At 35.2% G+C, this 17,776-nt stretch overlaps 1 pseudogene; it reads left to right on the top strand.

The window, feature by feature from the left end:
* The first annotated feature begins 992 nt into the window (after nucleotides 1–992).
* Nucleotides 993–17,552, top strand: LOC126877092 (carcinine transporter-like; annotated as a pseudogene).
* Nucleotides 17,553–17,776: the final 224 nt, after the last annotated feature.

Raw genomic sequence — 17,776 nt, 5'->3', positions numbered from 1 at the left:
CTGTACTATACTATACAAACAACACTGTAAATTACCATGCGTAACATGGTGAAACACAGGAAATTCACAAATTCTCACTCCAAATACTCCGCAACTTCACCTCGTAATATCACTCAAATTTCCATGAGTCACCAACAGGCGAATTAAGTTAGTTAACCAAACACAGTTTGAGGAAACATATCAAACCATGCAACAACGTCGCAACGTTCTCGGCAGGTACACTCACCTGCGCGTCACCAGTTTCTGTTTCTCGCTTTCCGGTCGCGTATACGTGTCGCGACAAAGCGACGAGGGAGAAGGAAGATTGCGATGGTAGTGAGAAGAGCGAGAAGGGAAAAAAGCGTGCAAACGAGTCACGAGAAAACCCAACGGTCGCGGTGAAGCAGGAGGAGCGGCTCTTTGGAATCGTAAAATCCCCGCAGTTCTCCAGTGACGTCTTCGACTTCGGCGTTGCTGTCGACGGGACGATCCACGGGGACCAAAGTCATCGTCCAATAGCCGCACACACGACGCTGGTGGGGCTCCGCTTTCGTTTGCACACGCTATAAAGCCCCGCTAATTGTCCACGCGGCGAACAGTCGGTGCGTGCCCCCTTTTAAACGACGATGTAGCGCGGCGTCCGAAAAATCGAGGATCCGTGCACCCAAGATCATTGTGACGATCGAGATCGAGCACGTGTCCTGGACTTGGATCACAGGGTCATGAGAGTCGTTGCGATCCGCGATTTTTTTTTGTTATTTTTCCCATTTCCGTTTTATCCTGTTGAAACAGTGAAAAGACATCCGGAAGAAGAAGAAGAAGAAGAAGAAAAGAGTAAAGTTTGTTCGAAATCGACTTATCGAGTCGGACAAAAGTGAAGAAGCTAGATTTCATTTTATTTCTGTGACTTCTGCAGAGAGTTTCTCGTTTTAGAAACAAAACCACGACGAGATTTGTGATACGCCTAGTGAAGTTTCGCGTTGCTCTCGGACGATCGTGGAAAAGGTAAACGTTTGTTTGCACCGATCATTCGTATCGATGTGTCGCGTGAGACTTGAATTTTGGTACAGTGGTTCGTCGTGAAAGTATTTGAACGCTGGTCGTAAAAGGCTTTGGTGTATAATGTATGTTATCTGTTACACGGAACATTATGAAGTATATCGGGAAAAACTTGTTCGATATAACCGTACCTGTGTTATCTTAGCCGTGTCTCATTACGGTGATAATTAAACTTCAAAATGTTTCGCCTAACACACATATTATAATATCTACTATATCCATAAAGGACTTCTATAAGTATTTCAGCATTTAGCATAGATAACTTACGTATCTTTATTGTATGCGTTACATAAAATATTTAAAAATTTCTTTAGTATCGGAATGAGACATGACTATTGTAGGTCAGTCAAATTTTTAGTCAATCTGAAAACTCATATAGGAGCTACTGCGATATTCATTGATCGCGAACATAATACACATGATATATTTACAAAATGTTTGCACAAATATTCAGATATTTTCACGTGAGCTACTGTATATTTGCTATTTTGCGAAGAAGGAAAAAGAATGAAGTTCTTTCATTGCTCCAATCGTGTTTTATCTTTCATTAACACTTGCGTCGATAACCTACTTAGATGACCAAATTTCCCTCGTTGAAGATAACAACTAAAAGTTTGGTATTTGCTTCGATCAAGTTACATACATACCATTTCTTCGTGATTACTCGGTCTCTTTACTTCTTCTCACTTTCACGACGAATTTAATTAAAATCCGAGCCAATGACTGCTATAACACTGCTATAATATAATAATATATGGCTCTTAAGATTGGAAGTTTCGTTAAATATCACGATATAATGGTGGTCCGTTAATTGATCGATATTTTGACTTGTTAAATAAACAATTTTGTCCTTATTAGTTCTTTAAAATGTCTTCGTGATGTGACAGTCAGTGTATTTGTGTTGACCCTTAATATACTGATGTGCAGTGACTTTCACGTCTACATTTATTTAGTTCAGATATTTTACTAATTATTAGAAACATACTGCAGACAATGTAGTAGAGCCTCTCTTTTCTGAAATAATAGGAAGACGAAATTTCATTTATCCAAATACAGTTTAAGAGTAATCGACAGATTCTTTAAATATTTATGAATCCATAATCAGATAATTTTTTCAACGTAAATAACTACACAGAGTTACGTTCTTTATCGTACTTCGAATCATCGGAGTTCTTCTACGAGTGCCACGAGTGCTTCGGCATGAGAAGATATCTTTTTATTAGAGTTTTCGTCTGCTGTTTTCATTTATATAAAATCGCCATTATTATCGTCTACGTGAAACATTTCATTACATCGGAATACTTGCGGCTTTTCTACCGTTGCCAACATCCGAGGAATCTACGTGCTTTGAAGAATTTTCAATTATGTTTTTCTTCCTTTAATGTCTGTGACTCTGGCTTCTCCAATATCGTGTATTTTTGCTAATTTTGTTGCGCTTACATCACTTTCCAGTTTTCTCGTTTACATCGTATTTTCCTGCGATAGTTAGACCGCTTCCTAGTTTCATACCAAATTCGTATAATCACAATTCAATGAATCAAATCAAGGAAAGAGTACATTGTGTATGAACACTGACGACATACGTATGTACATATTTGAAACGGAAAAGGGCATTCGTTACGAAGAAATATTGTGTTTGGATAATAGAACGTTCGGATATTAGGCTATTTGGATAATACCGTGATATACATTTGCTACATCCATTTCGGTGTACCAATTAGGAATAAAAACATTAAAAAAACAAGTTGAAATTATTTGCACAAGAAATAGAAAAATTACCACGGTATCTTAGAATGTTTTAGTATATTACGTACATCATTTTGCTTCTTTTGTTTATTTTTTCAGTAAGTGAAACACAGCGTCTGTGCCAGAATAACTAAGAGTAAGTTAGACGTTTCTGAGAAACTGTGACTAACTCCGGGTACAACATACGATAGAATGGTAATAATAGTGAAACTTATATACTAGGTAAACATTTCTAGTAGGCACTATTATGACAAAAATATAACAGTACAAAGTAACTTAGGAGTAACAGAATCATAAAGTTCTTTAAGGACCCTTTGTGAAGAAACGTCGATGATGGCATAAACATTGGTATGCTGAGAGTTGAAGGATAGACGTCTATAGAATTTTGATAGTATCTGTCAGATATCTGTATCTCGTTGAAGATCAACAGCATCGGAGATTTCCTAGAACTCTGGCTCATTTAACAGCTAATTATTTTAAAGAAGGTTAGACAGAAGAAATATGATAAATCCATTTATGTTGATTTTCTAATTATAGCGTTACTTGATGATTAAGTATAAGGTTGAAGAGGAATAAACTTACTAGATCAAAGTCCTTTAAAGCTTGCTTATTCTTTCGAAGATAACTAACAAATCCGCAAAACTTTGTAGAAAGCTGTTTAATCACAAAGTTAAATAGATCTTTGAAATAGAAAATTTGCCAGCTGTGTATTCAATCTTAACGCTAGAAACTAGCAAATCAGACAAAATCACTGACATCGGATTTGTTGTTTTTGGAATTTCTAAAAATATACGAGTGTTTTCGATAGCATCAGTGTTCACTTTTATTGGAACAGAAACGCGACTATATATACTTATCCATTATCGTGATATTTATCGTGACTATGTATAACATATTTAGATGGGTATCAAAAGGTCGGACGTTTTAATGATAAAATTATGTTTTTCTAAAGAAAGTAAACTTAGAAAACTGCCTTCTTCTCTATGAACTTGGTATGTTTAAATGCCACGATCGACTAACAAAGCACTGTACTACAAAATACCAATCGATGCCGATCAGTGAGAGGTAAACTCACTATTCTAGAACAGGTGGTCAAACACTGCAATTAAGCAACAAGAATAGGACAACCGTGACTCATATAGTCTTTCAGAAGCCAAAATGATTAACTCTTTGTACACTAGTTCTTGCACATTATTCTGGCACACGGCGTTAGCGTTCAATTTTTCTAGAAGAGAAATTACTTCCATAAGCTCAATTTGTCGCAAAAAAGAACGCCGTAAACAATCATAAATTCCAAGATGAATAAGAAAAAAATAATTCCAATGTTGTCGCTGAACCATGGACTTTTATCATATAAAGCGATAATTAATCTAACTTACTCATTGTGTATTACAACAAATTTTTATTTCATTCGTTGCTTATTATGCAAAAGCTTATTCGCGTTAAATATGGTAGAACTCGATTAATTAATCGAACTTTTACCGATTTGAAGCACTCACTTGAACGTGAGCTCGTATCACGCGAACGAAAAATGACGAGTAGCGAAGAAAATTGGTGAACTCTTGTTATATGAATTCCAATCGATCCATATAAATTGTCCGTCAGGAAAATCAGATAATTGGGATTGCAATCTTAAATAAAATTTCTGTTTCTATCGACTACAATAAGTGTTTTAATGTATCATATTAAGAAACAATTAACTCGATAACGCCATTATAAATAAATAAATAGAACGATAATTCCTCGAAAACGATGGTATTCCAATATTAATAACAGATTTCTTTCCTTTCTTTTCTTCGTTTTCCCTTACGACCAAGAAGAACACCAATCAATAGGAAGACTTACGGTTGGAAGTGAAACCAAACGATCGTTCCACTTTGTATTGTTACGAGTCTGTAACAATACAAAGATCGCTCGATCGCGATCACGATCGCTTTCCCTGATCGATTCGAAGGCGAGAAAACTGGCCCCGCAGGGAAAAATCACGTATGCAAACTATATGTATCCATGCTAGCCATGATCGCTCTTATTAATTAGTTCTGGGATGTAATAGTTGTTCAAGGTGCGCACTTTTGTGTAACCGGTTACCGAGAACGTTTGACACACGCTTGTCCTCGTTGTTAAACGTCCAGGCCGGAACGGAAGCGATCGGTCGATAACGATCGTCCTGAGATCGTTAAGTCACTCGAGTTATGACGATCGTTACGAGCCTCCATTTTCATTGGTGCGTCGGTGGACGAGTTATTGCTACTCTGCTATGCGTTTTCAATCGGAAAAGGTCGGTTTTGAAGCTGTGTTCAATACTCACGCGTAGCTTTTGCTGGAGCATACGTTTCTCATTAATTTCACGGATCGATTACTTTGGGGAGGTTTCTTACATTTTTTAATCGTAAAATTATTGGTAATGATATTTTTTTGGTATACCATATTCTAAGGGATCTCGCTTTTCTAATGTTGTAACAATTTTCTAGAAATTGCAATGTAATTATCTTATTCGAATTTTTGAACCAGAATTATTTAAAATCATTATATCTAGCAATGTACGAGAAATATCGCAATACTTGTTTCATATAAGTTATTATATATACACACAGACAAATTATTTACATGCACAAATATCGCTTGCATTTTTTTTGTCAGAATAAGGACGGTACCTGATGGGAAAATTCGTATTAATTTAGGTGGTCCTGGTTTAACGTTAGGGATAAACACGTGTTCGTTTTATTGCACGCTTTACGCACAATCCGGAAATCAATGCTAACTTAGTCGATCGTTGTTCAAAGCGAACAATTTATCACAGCTGACTAGTTGCTACGTAGGAATGTGTTTATTCAGTATTTTTGTTAAGGAAAATGTATTTTTAGTGTTGTATACTTCATGTATATACAGATGCAGCTACGACTCGGATAATTACTGATTAATGATAGCAATCTGCTATAATTGACTAATACTTACTATAATACGTTTACCTATTTTGCATACAATTTCTTTTATCTTTTTTTTTTTTTTTTTTTTTTTTTACTATGAGCAAATGGTGTTGGATCGAACGCATTATGTATCTTTTTCAAATTTTCTTATTTTATATTTTATATTTTTATTTTATAGCTTCCTTGAAAATTCTATGAAAATTAGGATTTTTAATGATTCGAAGATTAGAAAATTCGAAGATCGTGAGATTAGAAGATTCGAAAATTCAGACTGAACAATTTGGAGATTTGCAACCTTGTGAATTAAAAGATCCAGAATTTGTTAGACTTATTAAAAAATGGTGTATTCAAAAATAGCATATTCTCTTTCGAAGACATTTTTCTCAATTTATCCTATTGGAAAGTACAAACTTCATATATCACTTGAATCTCGATTAGAATCTCAATTAAAGTAGTCATCATTCCACACAATCATTATCGTCAAAAATGCCATTCAATTTGTGGCAGAAAAATTCTTTTCTCGTGTCCATCGACATACCGTTGTAACGTAAAGTGCGTTACAGTATACGCGAAATAATTTATGCAAATGTTACCAAGCTCCTAGAAAATAACAGTTATGTCACGGACTGGTCACTTCCGGTTCTCTCGTCATTAATACTCTTTTTTTTATCTAAGTTCGTGGTAATCGCAACGAACATTAATTACACAGAACCGTAATAAATAACCATCTACACTTATGAAACATCTATGTATGGACTGTTTTAAATGTTTTACATATGCGCTACATCGGTGATTAATCGAACGCGATCATCTCGTAGATTTCGTGAAAGATCAAATCTAACCGCAATTATCTTACAAAAAATGTCATTAAATTAATAATATTTTAAACGAACTTAATTCTACGAGAAATTTCATTGAACGCCAGTAAATTAACGATATTTAAATAATAAATAATATTTCATCAAATAAAAAAATAATTAATCAATTAAAACTTGCAGGGACGATTTTATAATCGATTTAATCATCGATCTATTTTCGAAATGATTTGCAAGATTGAGATCTGAATCGTGTAAATTGCACGGTGTAAATATCATATCGTGTTGTACGATGGTTGAAAAAAAGCGAGTTTGTGCAAAAGGGGATTTCTCTTTAGGGTATGAAAGGTTTCTTAGAAGACGAAGGTGGTTGGGAAAGAGTTTAATTGGCGGCAAATTAAAGATTCAATTATCAAAGGGAGCAAAAGCTTTCGCGCGTATATTTTATATTGAAAATGATTGCTCTTGATTCAACGTTTATAACGTTGGCCTTCGTGAAGTAAAAGTAAAATGGCGTTCGCTAACGGTGTCGAATTTTTTCTTAACGATTCTAGTTGAATAATATCACGAATTTGTCGGGATTATTGTAACAATAATTTTACTTACTTGTTTTAATTATCCAGTAATTAACTGTAGTAATCGTTCACTGATAGAATCAAATTTTTATCGAAAATTTTATTTAAACAAGATTCAAAGATTCATACAAATTACTATGGCGCTACAATAATTTCGTTTACTTCTTTCATAAGCACACAATCTTTACGATAAATATCTTCCTTGATAATTTTATTTATGTAATACCTACTTGGATTTTTTAATAATTAACTATAATTGCTTTTTTATTGGTGCTTGTTTCTTAACTGAATAATCTTTAAAAAAAAAAAAGGCAACAATCGTGTGACATTCTGCACAGTGTCAAAATAAGCAGGAACCGGAGGTATGGTGCTCTATTATTTAAAAGTTTCATTAATTGTCTTTGGAATTAATTATTATTTACACATTACGCATGATACATTTTGTGTATTTCATGATCATTTCTTCTAAACAAACTCTTCTATTCCAATGACAATTTACATCTGATTACATTACATTTTTATTTAACAATTCTCACGTCCCAAAAATATTATCTTCCTATTTGCAAAAAGGATCTAATAAGAAGCAAATTATTTAAAGGACACTCCAGTTAGAACGTACAAGTGACAGCAATAAGCCTTCGATAGTATCCTCCATTTTGCAATAACCTTGCAAAAATGTTCAAGGATCTTTCCTTTTCTCTTCCTCTCTAGCAAATTCAAATCACTTTTTCCAGTACACTCTGTATCACCTTGAATTAGCTTTTACCTAAGATTATATCGTGTCCAAAAGTAGCATGGCAATATATCTAGACAATACAAACATCTACTTCCTTTCATCTCGACTTTAGATTTCATCTTCTTCATCTTGATTTCAACAATGTGGTTCACCTCACCTTGAACCCGTTTAAGAAAATTTAGCGAAGAAGAGATTTCTCCGCTTAATAAGAGAAACATCATAACACGTTGATAAACATGAGAAATTATCCGGCTAAATGTAACGAAGAGATAGACATAAGAGAACTTGCTACTAAAACAACAGTCGCTCACGTGAAAGTACTCGGGCACTTAAACAAACCTTTGGTGATTTTTATACGAGACACTTTGAGATTTCATTGACACTGAAGTGAGACACGATCTTCGTAATTACATTGAGAAAATTTGAAACAGGTCTAAACGTGTATATAAAAATTTCATATATTTATTGGAAACATATATTATTGTTATTTTATATATAAAAATTACCAGAGTATTTGAGCAGTCAATTATTCGCTAAATTAATAAGAATAATAAGCCACGATGTACGTAGTAAAATCATCATCATGTGTTATATACATATTAATTTTTCATTTAACATATATATTTGCGAAATATATATACATTGTCTCATGTATATATATCTTCAATATACAATCTCAGATTGATTCCAAATTTTACTATTATAATCTCAATAATCGTATCTCGTTAGAGTGCTAACGAAATTATAGAACGTTTCGTGATATGAAAGTGTTCGAGTACTTCCGTGAGCCACTGTATATCATAAGATCGATCACCTTGATCGTTTATCGATCTGTATTCGTAAAACACATAAAAAGGTATGAACGCATTGCAACACGAATTTATTCGACGACCTAATAATACCCCATTCACCTTAAACTTAGTTTCCTCGTAACGTGTAATTCGAGTTAAGTAGGTGATCGAGGATCATTGATTCGCAGATATCGAGATAATGACAGTCATGGTGGAGTCCGTAAAAGCCGAGGAGGGCGAACGTCCGAAGATCGAAACCTTCGACGACATACTACCGTACGTTGGCGAGGCCAGCCGCTACCAATGGTTCCTTTTCATCATGCTCCTTCACCTTCGTCTACGCGTTCCTCTACTTCACGCAGTTCTTCATCACGCTATTGCCAGCTGAACACTGGTGTACCGTTCCGGAACTCGAACGATGGAACCTCACAGACAAACAAAAGTAAGTGACACTTTATGTGCAATTTGTCTTATTTGAATTATTGAGTTATACGTAACGAACGATCCTACATAGTTTCTTTATGTTCGAATTTACCCTGTTACGCGATAGACATTTTCAGCTCGGGCAGATCGAAATGGTCAACAATCATGTTGATCGTATAACAAATCAATACATGTTTTCATTAAAGACGTTCCTTTCGATGTCTAGAATTAACCACCTTCTATAGGAGACAATTTATATGCATATGTACATATCTGTTCAAGTCACGTGCACGTAGTTTAAACCAGGCTTCTCGAAAGCCTGTTTGTTTTCCATGCAGGTCGCAATAAATATTCTCGACGACAGAATCTTCCACTTGCACGGAGATTTCCATTTTCTCAGCTGTGATAACGTATCGCATCGCGACAATTTGTTTCTTTAAAACCACAATATAATATCTGATAACTTGCACGAAACAACTGTGTTTATTGAATCAAGAAAACCCAGGTATCGCGTTGTATATGTAAATGCATATGTAAATATCGTGTCGTACGGGAGTGAGGGAGATACCTGTAACCAGTTTGCGACGAGATAAAAATAGTTGGAAATCGCGATTCCATAGTTATACTATTATCAACGTCTTTTTCACGTGTTCTATTTCAAGAACGTAAGGAATTACCGGTGAAAGGATAGCAAGTCTGAATGGCACGATTCCAACGAATCGTGTTACCATTCTTGACGACGCACGCGAGATCTGGTTTTCTGCGATGCGTCAACGAGGAAAATCATTCGTTACGCTTGTTTTCCATTAAATCACCCTGGCCAAGGCGAAATTATCGCTTTGTAGATCGACGGTTTCTTAGCGTTCCGGGGGCCCGCCGGAAACCAGTTTGGTCGACGACCTCCGGCAGATTCTAGACGTTCACGTGTTCCGCGAACTGATCGGCTAGAAAATTTTTTTTCGTTTCGCACAATTTCTCGAATCTCCCCGCGTACCGTTTATTTGTCTGGAAATAGACTCACCGATACGTGCAGCGATCGGTAATTAAATCCCAACACAATTCGAATGCCTCGGAGTGCAACAGATACGGGACGATCGTCCCTCCAGCTCTTGCCTTTGTTCCTATTTTTACGGTCATTGTCTCTTTTCCTCTTTTGTATTTTGTGCTTTTGTTTTCCTGTTACTTTATTCTTTCACTTTTCCCATTTTTGATTTTTTTTTTTTTTTTTTTTTTTTTGAAACAGCAGATTTATAAATAATAAGTAGGCCGCGGATTTTTATGCGAACTTTATTTTTACAGAAAATTTTAAAATGCAAAAATGTAAACACTATTAAAGATAATGTGTTATTACTGTTACTGATATCGTCGTTATTCTTTATTAGAGAAATTATTATAGATTTTTATATTGTTATGTATATTACTTTTGTCACTTTTTTTATTTAAACAGGATTCGAATTAAGTTTCAAGGAATTGGACTAATTTAAGATTAGGATTAAAAACTATGCACTTTTGAGTAGAATTTTCATCTTATTTTTCCAATTTCTCTCCCTCTCTCTACCATTTGCTGTCATTTTTCCTTGGTTATTTAAAAAAAGATAAGAAAATCAAACGAAAATTAGTATTCTTAAAAATACTTCTTGCAAATTTCATCACCGTTAATGTAACGTATTCTTGTTTTATGTAGGATTGCACTATCGATCCCTCCAGCGTCGAGTGAGGAATTGCTGGCGGAAGGTGCGACTTCGTTTTCGCGATGTAACATGTACAATGTGAACTATACCGACATATTGGAGAGTGGTATCAGAGAGGCAGACCCATCCTGGCCAATAAAACCATGCCAATATGGATGGACCTTTAATCACACGATGATACCATACAAATCTATAGCTGTCGAGGTAAAATCACAAGAGAAAATTATATTCTTTATATAAAGTAACTTCAAACTTTCGACACCGATTAACAAATTTTTATTTAAGTTAAAACTGTTGGAACCGTCGTTCTATAAATATTTACGGTCTTTCATAAAGCTGCTGACGATAGCATATAATGCAGTCATTATAAAAGAAGTCCTTGTTGGTTGCACGAACTTAGACGTAGGTGTAATTACTTGTTATGCTGTTTGCATCTTAACAGAGCTCGTTTATAGCGGAACATAAAATTAACCTTGTCATCCTTAATTATTTGTACGTCTCGGCGTATTAAATCACGAACATGAATCCGTTTATATAATATCGCATAAATCGGAAAGTGAAAGTTACAACTGTACAATAGACAGATATTTCGAATTGAACGTATAAATACGCATTTGGTAACTTCTTACGACTCAAGAAATTTTTATCGAATATTTATTGTTATTATTATTATTTCTAATTTCTATTTCTGCTATTTTATTACTAAAAAAGTCCTACTTAAATCGGGAGATACTATCTTCTACTTAACAAATTTATATTCCTTCCACTATGACAAATTCTCTAATCATATCCAAGAATTATGCAAACTACCTCTACTATTTTATTACTAAAAATATTACCAAAAGACTACAATTAACTAACCTACGACTCAGGTTCTCAATTCTGATGATATTAAAAAACTACGGAATTTATTACTCGTCCTTTCGTCGTCTTCCTTATTCTCTTCACCTTCTATCGATTTTCCAACCACGCGGTGTTTTTTCATAACTAGCCGCAATCGTAAAGCATCCCCCTTTTCTGTTTCAGCTGGAATGGGTATGCGACCACGCATTCCTCGGCTCAGCAGCACAATCGGCCTTCTTCGTCGGCAGCATTCTTGGAAGCTTAATATTCGGTTACATAACCGACCATTGTGGCAGAATTCCGGCGTTGGTTGCGTGTAACGCGGTTGGTTTCATCGCGTCTGTCGGCACTGCGTTTTGCAACAGCTTCTGGAGCTTCTGTCTGGCGAGATTAGTCGTCGGTACCTCGTTCGATAACTGCTTCAACGTGCTTTTCATTATCGGTGAGTCGTCGAGAAAATTATAAGAGAGAAAAAGCTGTTGAGAATAGGAAAACTATAATTTATGACCTAATAATGAGGCACCGGTATCGGTCCCGTTTTACGTAACGATTAACTATTTATGACGTGTTTGAATAAATGTTTATTGCCCTATGTCGGTTTGTTTTTTCTTAAGTCAAATTTTTATTCGAATTTTACGATATCAATTTTAAGATATTTAATGGTAAATGATTTTACTGAAACTTTATATTTTGGAATTATATCTCGTAATTTGAAATTTGTTGTGTAATTGTATATCTAGTTTGGTATTAAAATTACATGTGTCTAGGGATACTTTAAGATATTTTATTTTAAACGACAGGATACTTAATTCTGTATACTTTTCTGGTATGAAATTGTATCTTTCGAGTGACCTATTTCCCTATGGAGAATAATCTTCGGTTATACCACGATTACTGAGGCACTCTCCGTTCGATATTGAGATGAAAGCAGTGTTCCTTTTAAAATTCTTTTTAATTCAAAACGATCTTACATTGTCGATGTTAATGATTTATAAAATCTACAAATAAGTCCGAATATTTGAAATTAGATTGGTAAAAAACGAAGAAAGGACAAACCTAAAGGAAATAAGGAAACAATATTATTATATCAAATGAAGAAACGAAATTGACGAAACATTTGGGAAGATTTCTATAACGATGTAATACAATAACGATATCACGAATTATTCTTTCAGTGATCGAATATGTCGGTCCGAAATATCGAACTCTGGTAGCGAACATGTCGTTTGGACTTTATTTCGCGGCAGCCTCGAGTCTTCTGCCTTGGATCGCATATTGGATCTCAAATTGGAGGATCCTCAGCATGGTCACCGCGTGTCCTATGGTGGTTGCGTTTGTAGGACCATGGATTGTTCCTGAAAGTGCACGGTAGTTTAATTCCAATTTCTTTTTCATTATAAAAATATAATACAAAGAAATTTCGTAAGTAAATTAGTATACGATAGTATAGTAGACATTTAATCTTACCTCGTCCTTTGGATTATTTTTGTATCTTCGTATCATCGGAAAATTCTTTAAAAATAATCCTCAAAGAAATATAAGAAATTTCTTTTACGTTAAAGTTTCTCTTAAAAGATCAAAAGTCCTTTGAGATCGGACCATAAAAATTCCAAAATTATAGCTGAATTAAATTGGGTAATATTTTATCCAGCAATACATACTATCTTGGGATCGGTTATTACATCGATTCCTCTGTCTCGTAAATAAAACATAATAAAACATCTCAAGGTCAACATCTTTCTCTCGATAAGCCATCACATTTTTAGCTGTGCAAAATAAATGATTGATGCGTAACTAGACAGCTCTATTCAAATTTGCACAAAAAGTTTGTCGATACAAAAGGTTGGTGAAAGTGATGATTTTGAAAATTTCTTACAGGCTTTTATAACGTTTGCGTATTTCATATACTTCCGTAGTTGGTACATAACCAGTGGCAGGGTGGACAAAGCGATCGAGATGCTGAAAAACTTCGCTAAAGTGAACGGTAAAGAGGTGAAGCAAGAAATATTCGACGAATTTGAGAAAAGTTGCAAGGCGATGAATGAGAAGGATCAATCGCATAATCAATACACTGTCCTACATCTCTTCAAGCTGCCACGACTTGGTCGTATCACTATCATGCTCATCATTTATTGGTAAGTTAACCTTTCCAACATCAATCGAACAAACTACACAGCTAGAACTTTTTACTTGTAAATTCTCAGCAATGATTACAATATTATTTTAGAAAAAACTAAGACACCAGAGAAATTTATAATCATATACGAAAAGATATACAGGGTGGTTGGTAACTGATGGTACAAGCGGAAAGGGGGTGATTCTACGCGAAAAAAGAAGTCGAAGATATAGAATAAAAATTTTTCGTTTGAGGTTTTGTTTTCGAGAAAATCGACTTTGAATTTTCGCTCGGAAAAATTAAAAAAAAATTCTATTCTATATGTCGGGCCTAGCCACGTGTGATGTTGCCTCGGAGGTGTCGATACAATGGGACATGCATTGTATTAATAATCAAACTTCAGGCAGAAACTGCCTAGCAACGGCGTTTGAAACCTTCTCGATGCTTTCAAACGGGTATAGAAAACAAATGCAATCGTACAGCGAGAAAAATTCCACGAGGCTGGCATTCGTGTGATTGCTTTGGAGAGTGATACATCGAGCATTTTCAACAATCGTATTTTGCGCCTAAGATTAGTTTACGTTTAGTGAAGAGTTATCCCGTTGACTGTAGATTCGTTTGAACTCAAAGACATTGTTAATAGTGTTCATTAAACTTATTATTCATACAATTTATTATTCTCTAACATTAGACTTATTATTTGTTAAGCTTTGTGATAGTCCTGTATATACGTGTAAATATAATCTCGGCTTTGTGAAACAATGGCTAATTCACGTGAAGAGTTGTTACAAAATTCTAACCATAACCCGACATATATTTTCGACTTCTTTTTTCGCGTACAACACCCGCTTTCCGCTTGTATCACCAGTTACCAACCACCCTGTAGATAGGAAAGGTATTCAATTTTATACTTCCTTTACGTTTCTTATATTTTCTTTGTTTTTAATACTACGATAATTCTGAATCTTCCTGCATTTCCTAAAATAAAATTAACTAAGAATATGTTCTTAACTCTCAGCCTCACGATATTCCAGTTATATTATACCGTTAATTCAACCAAGTTACCAATCAGCCTCGACGCTACTTCCCTGTCTTTATAAAACCAGTATTAAAATAGACACAAATTACCATAAACTACATACAAACTACTCGAATGAACATTAAGAGAGTATATGGGGCATTTTATGTGGGTCATTAAGAACCTGCTTAAGTATATAATTAGCATCGATAAACGTCAAACGCGAGGGAACGAGTATGCGAAGGATTAATAAACGATCTTGAAGTCCAGCGTGATTTATGTATGACTCGGCTGATTTTTTTCTAGGTTGCTGATGGTGTGGGTGTTCGACGGCCACGTTTGGAACATGAAACTTCTGGACCCCGACGTTTTCACGTCGTTCTCTTTAGCGTCCCTCACGGAACTTCCGGCCGCTGTTCTACTCGCCCTTTTCCTCGACAGATGGGGCAGACGATGGATGGGTTTCGCATCGATGTTCCTCTGTGGCATTTTCTCCTTCGTTGCCATCGCTACCCCCTCTGGTAACATTTTTTCTTTTTTTTTTTTTTTTATTTCTTGATAAATGACTTGTCAATCGATATTATTCAATAAAATAGCAGGAACGTGTGAATAGCAGTGAGAAAGCGGGGTTGAATTTTATAGAAAAAATCCGGTTTTATCGATCGACGGTCGTTTTAAAAAGCGCTTTTCTGAAGCTTCTCCAGCGAAAGCTTTGGGAGATTGAGAAATGAAAGCTCGTGCTTGATGCAAGAATAATGTTTTTGTTAGATAGTAAGGAGATAAGCGGTAGCGTTAGGGGATATCCGCGTTTTCAAGGAGTGGAAAATAGACACTTTTTAATCCGTATTTAGAATAGAACGTTGTAGTTATAAAACAATTTACTATTTTTATTTCCTCATCTTGCAACAAAACTTTCCTTCGAATTCTCTTTTATCGTTTATAGACAACAGACTTGAACGACATAATAATATAGACCCGTATTATTTAAAATCGTATTATAGAGAATTTACAATTATACAATCCGGTCATTTTACTTAGTATTAATAATAATCAAATCTTATAAAATCTTTTTATACAAATATTCCTCTTCTCTTCTTTTCTTTTTTTTTTTTTTCGCCTTTAAATCCTATTCCATTAACGATTGACATTTATTTCTCAACGTCACATACTCGACAGGGATGACATTTAATTTTTAATTGGACCATGCGCGCATCGGGCGTATGTATCGTGCGTGGAATGCGGCGATCGTGGCATTTACATATTTCTCAACTTATTCAAGGTTCGACAACGGTTGCCATGGCGATTATAGCGCGTCTTGGGGTGAATATCGCCGCGAATATTGGTTTCCAATATGCAGCGGAAATGCTGCCGACTGTGGTGAGAGCTCAGGGCGTGTCTTTGATCCATATCATCGGTTATATCGCCCACATTTTGGGACCTTACATTATTTATCTGGTAAGTGAATCGAAATTTCTGTTAACGACATCGTATTTCTACGATCCGAAAATTACTCAACCTCTTTTTTAATTTACGACTAATATTATCTGTTATTGAAATACGTTTTTTTAAGTTGGTTTAATTTATAGAAAAATTATGTTCCTTGTCGGCCATGGATTCTTCTTGTGATCTTACGAATCACGGAAACAAGATAGATTTTCGATATATTTTCTTCCGTTTCGTTTTTTTGTGAAGGAAATGTAACTTTTCTATTGTCCGTAATTATTTACAGGTTTGCGACACTGCACTATAGCTTCGTTTTTCTAAATGAAACGAATGTTTACAAAATCTCGTTACACAGGTAACACCAATGATCCTTTGTATATTGACAACTTCTTCAAATTCTGTCTTTAACCAATATTCTTTATTAATATTTAAAAAAATATTAAGTATACAGAAAATACGAAGAGGAATATTTGCGAGGACACTCTCGATTATTGTGTGAGTTATTCTGTTCTGAATTATAAATTTACCTCAAAGTATACTATTATTTGTGTAATGTTATTACCGAAAATGAACTTATGGAAGTATCCATTTATTTCCCGAAAATCGAAGGGAAATTAAGGAATTAGCGGAAAACAGAATTAATCGCTATTACTTCTAAAAGAGGTATAGAGAGAGACGTATAGAGAGAGACGTATAGAGGGAGACATATAGAGGGAGACGTATAGAGGGCGACGTATAGAGGGAGATGTATAGAGGGAGAAGGGGAAGCATATAAAAGGGAGAATATTTTTCATTTAATTTAGGCTGACATTGATCCATCTTTACGGCTGGTTGCCCTCGGTTTGCTGTCTTTTGGACACGCCTTCCTGACCCTTGGCTTGCCAGAAACGTTGAACCAGGAATTACCAGAAACCCTACAGGAGGGTACGACTTCGGCAAGGAACAAAGTTTCTGGTGGGTTCCGTGTATATCCTCATAAGTATAGATTCTATAATATTCTTCCTCCGCCTTATGTCAATATAAATTTACTAATAATCGTTTATTTCAATTTGACAGGAGCAAAATGCTGAAAAAATCTTATAGAAAGAAGAAAGGCCTTTCAAATCTAGCGTTTACCGGCAGTGTTCAAAAAATCGATTGTACTAGGTTATAGCGGTTAGATTTGGCGACGCCGCGAAATTTGCCAGTGGCGTAGAACTTGCCAGTAGGGTGAAACTTACCAGTGGCATGAAACTTGTCAATGGCATGAAACTTGTCAGTGACATGAAATTGCCAGTGGCGTGAAACTTGCCAAATTCGTTGTAAATATAGTTATTAAACGTGCCTGTGTGATGTTAGATGTTAAGATATTACGAACGGATTGAGATTGGAGAGCTATTGAGAGAAACTAGGAGGAGAAGAGACAAGAATCGTCAAATTACACAAAGTATACGTTTAAGCAATTAATTGACGCTTCATCGACGAAGTAGCTTTGTTGCACACAAGATAATTTTCTTTAAAGTGTATCTTTTTTTAATTGGAATGACTGTATAAAAATGTGAAGAAATTTAAAGAATTAAGAACGCGGCATTTAAAGTACGTTGCGTTCACATATTGCGATGTAATTATTTCGCG

Source organism: Bombus huntii, unplaced genomic scaffold, assembly GCF_024542735.1.
Source record: "Bombus huntii isolate Logan2020A unplaced genomic scaffold, iyBomHunt1.1 ctg00000119.1, whole genome shotgun sequence".
NCBI classification, from domain to species: Eukaryota; Metazoa; Arthropoda; class Insecta; order Hymenoptera; family Apidae; genus Bombus; species Bombus huntii.
This window is presented reverse-complemented; position numbering and strand designations above follow the sequence as displayed.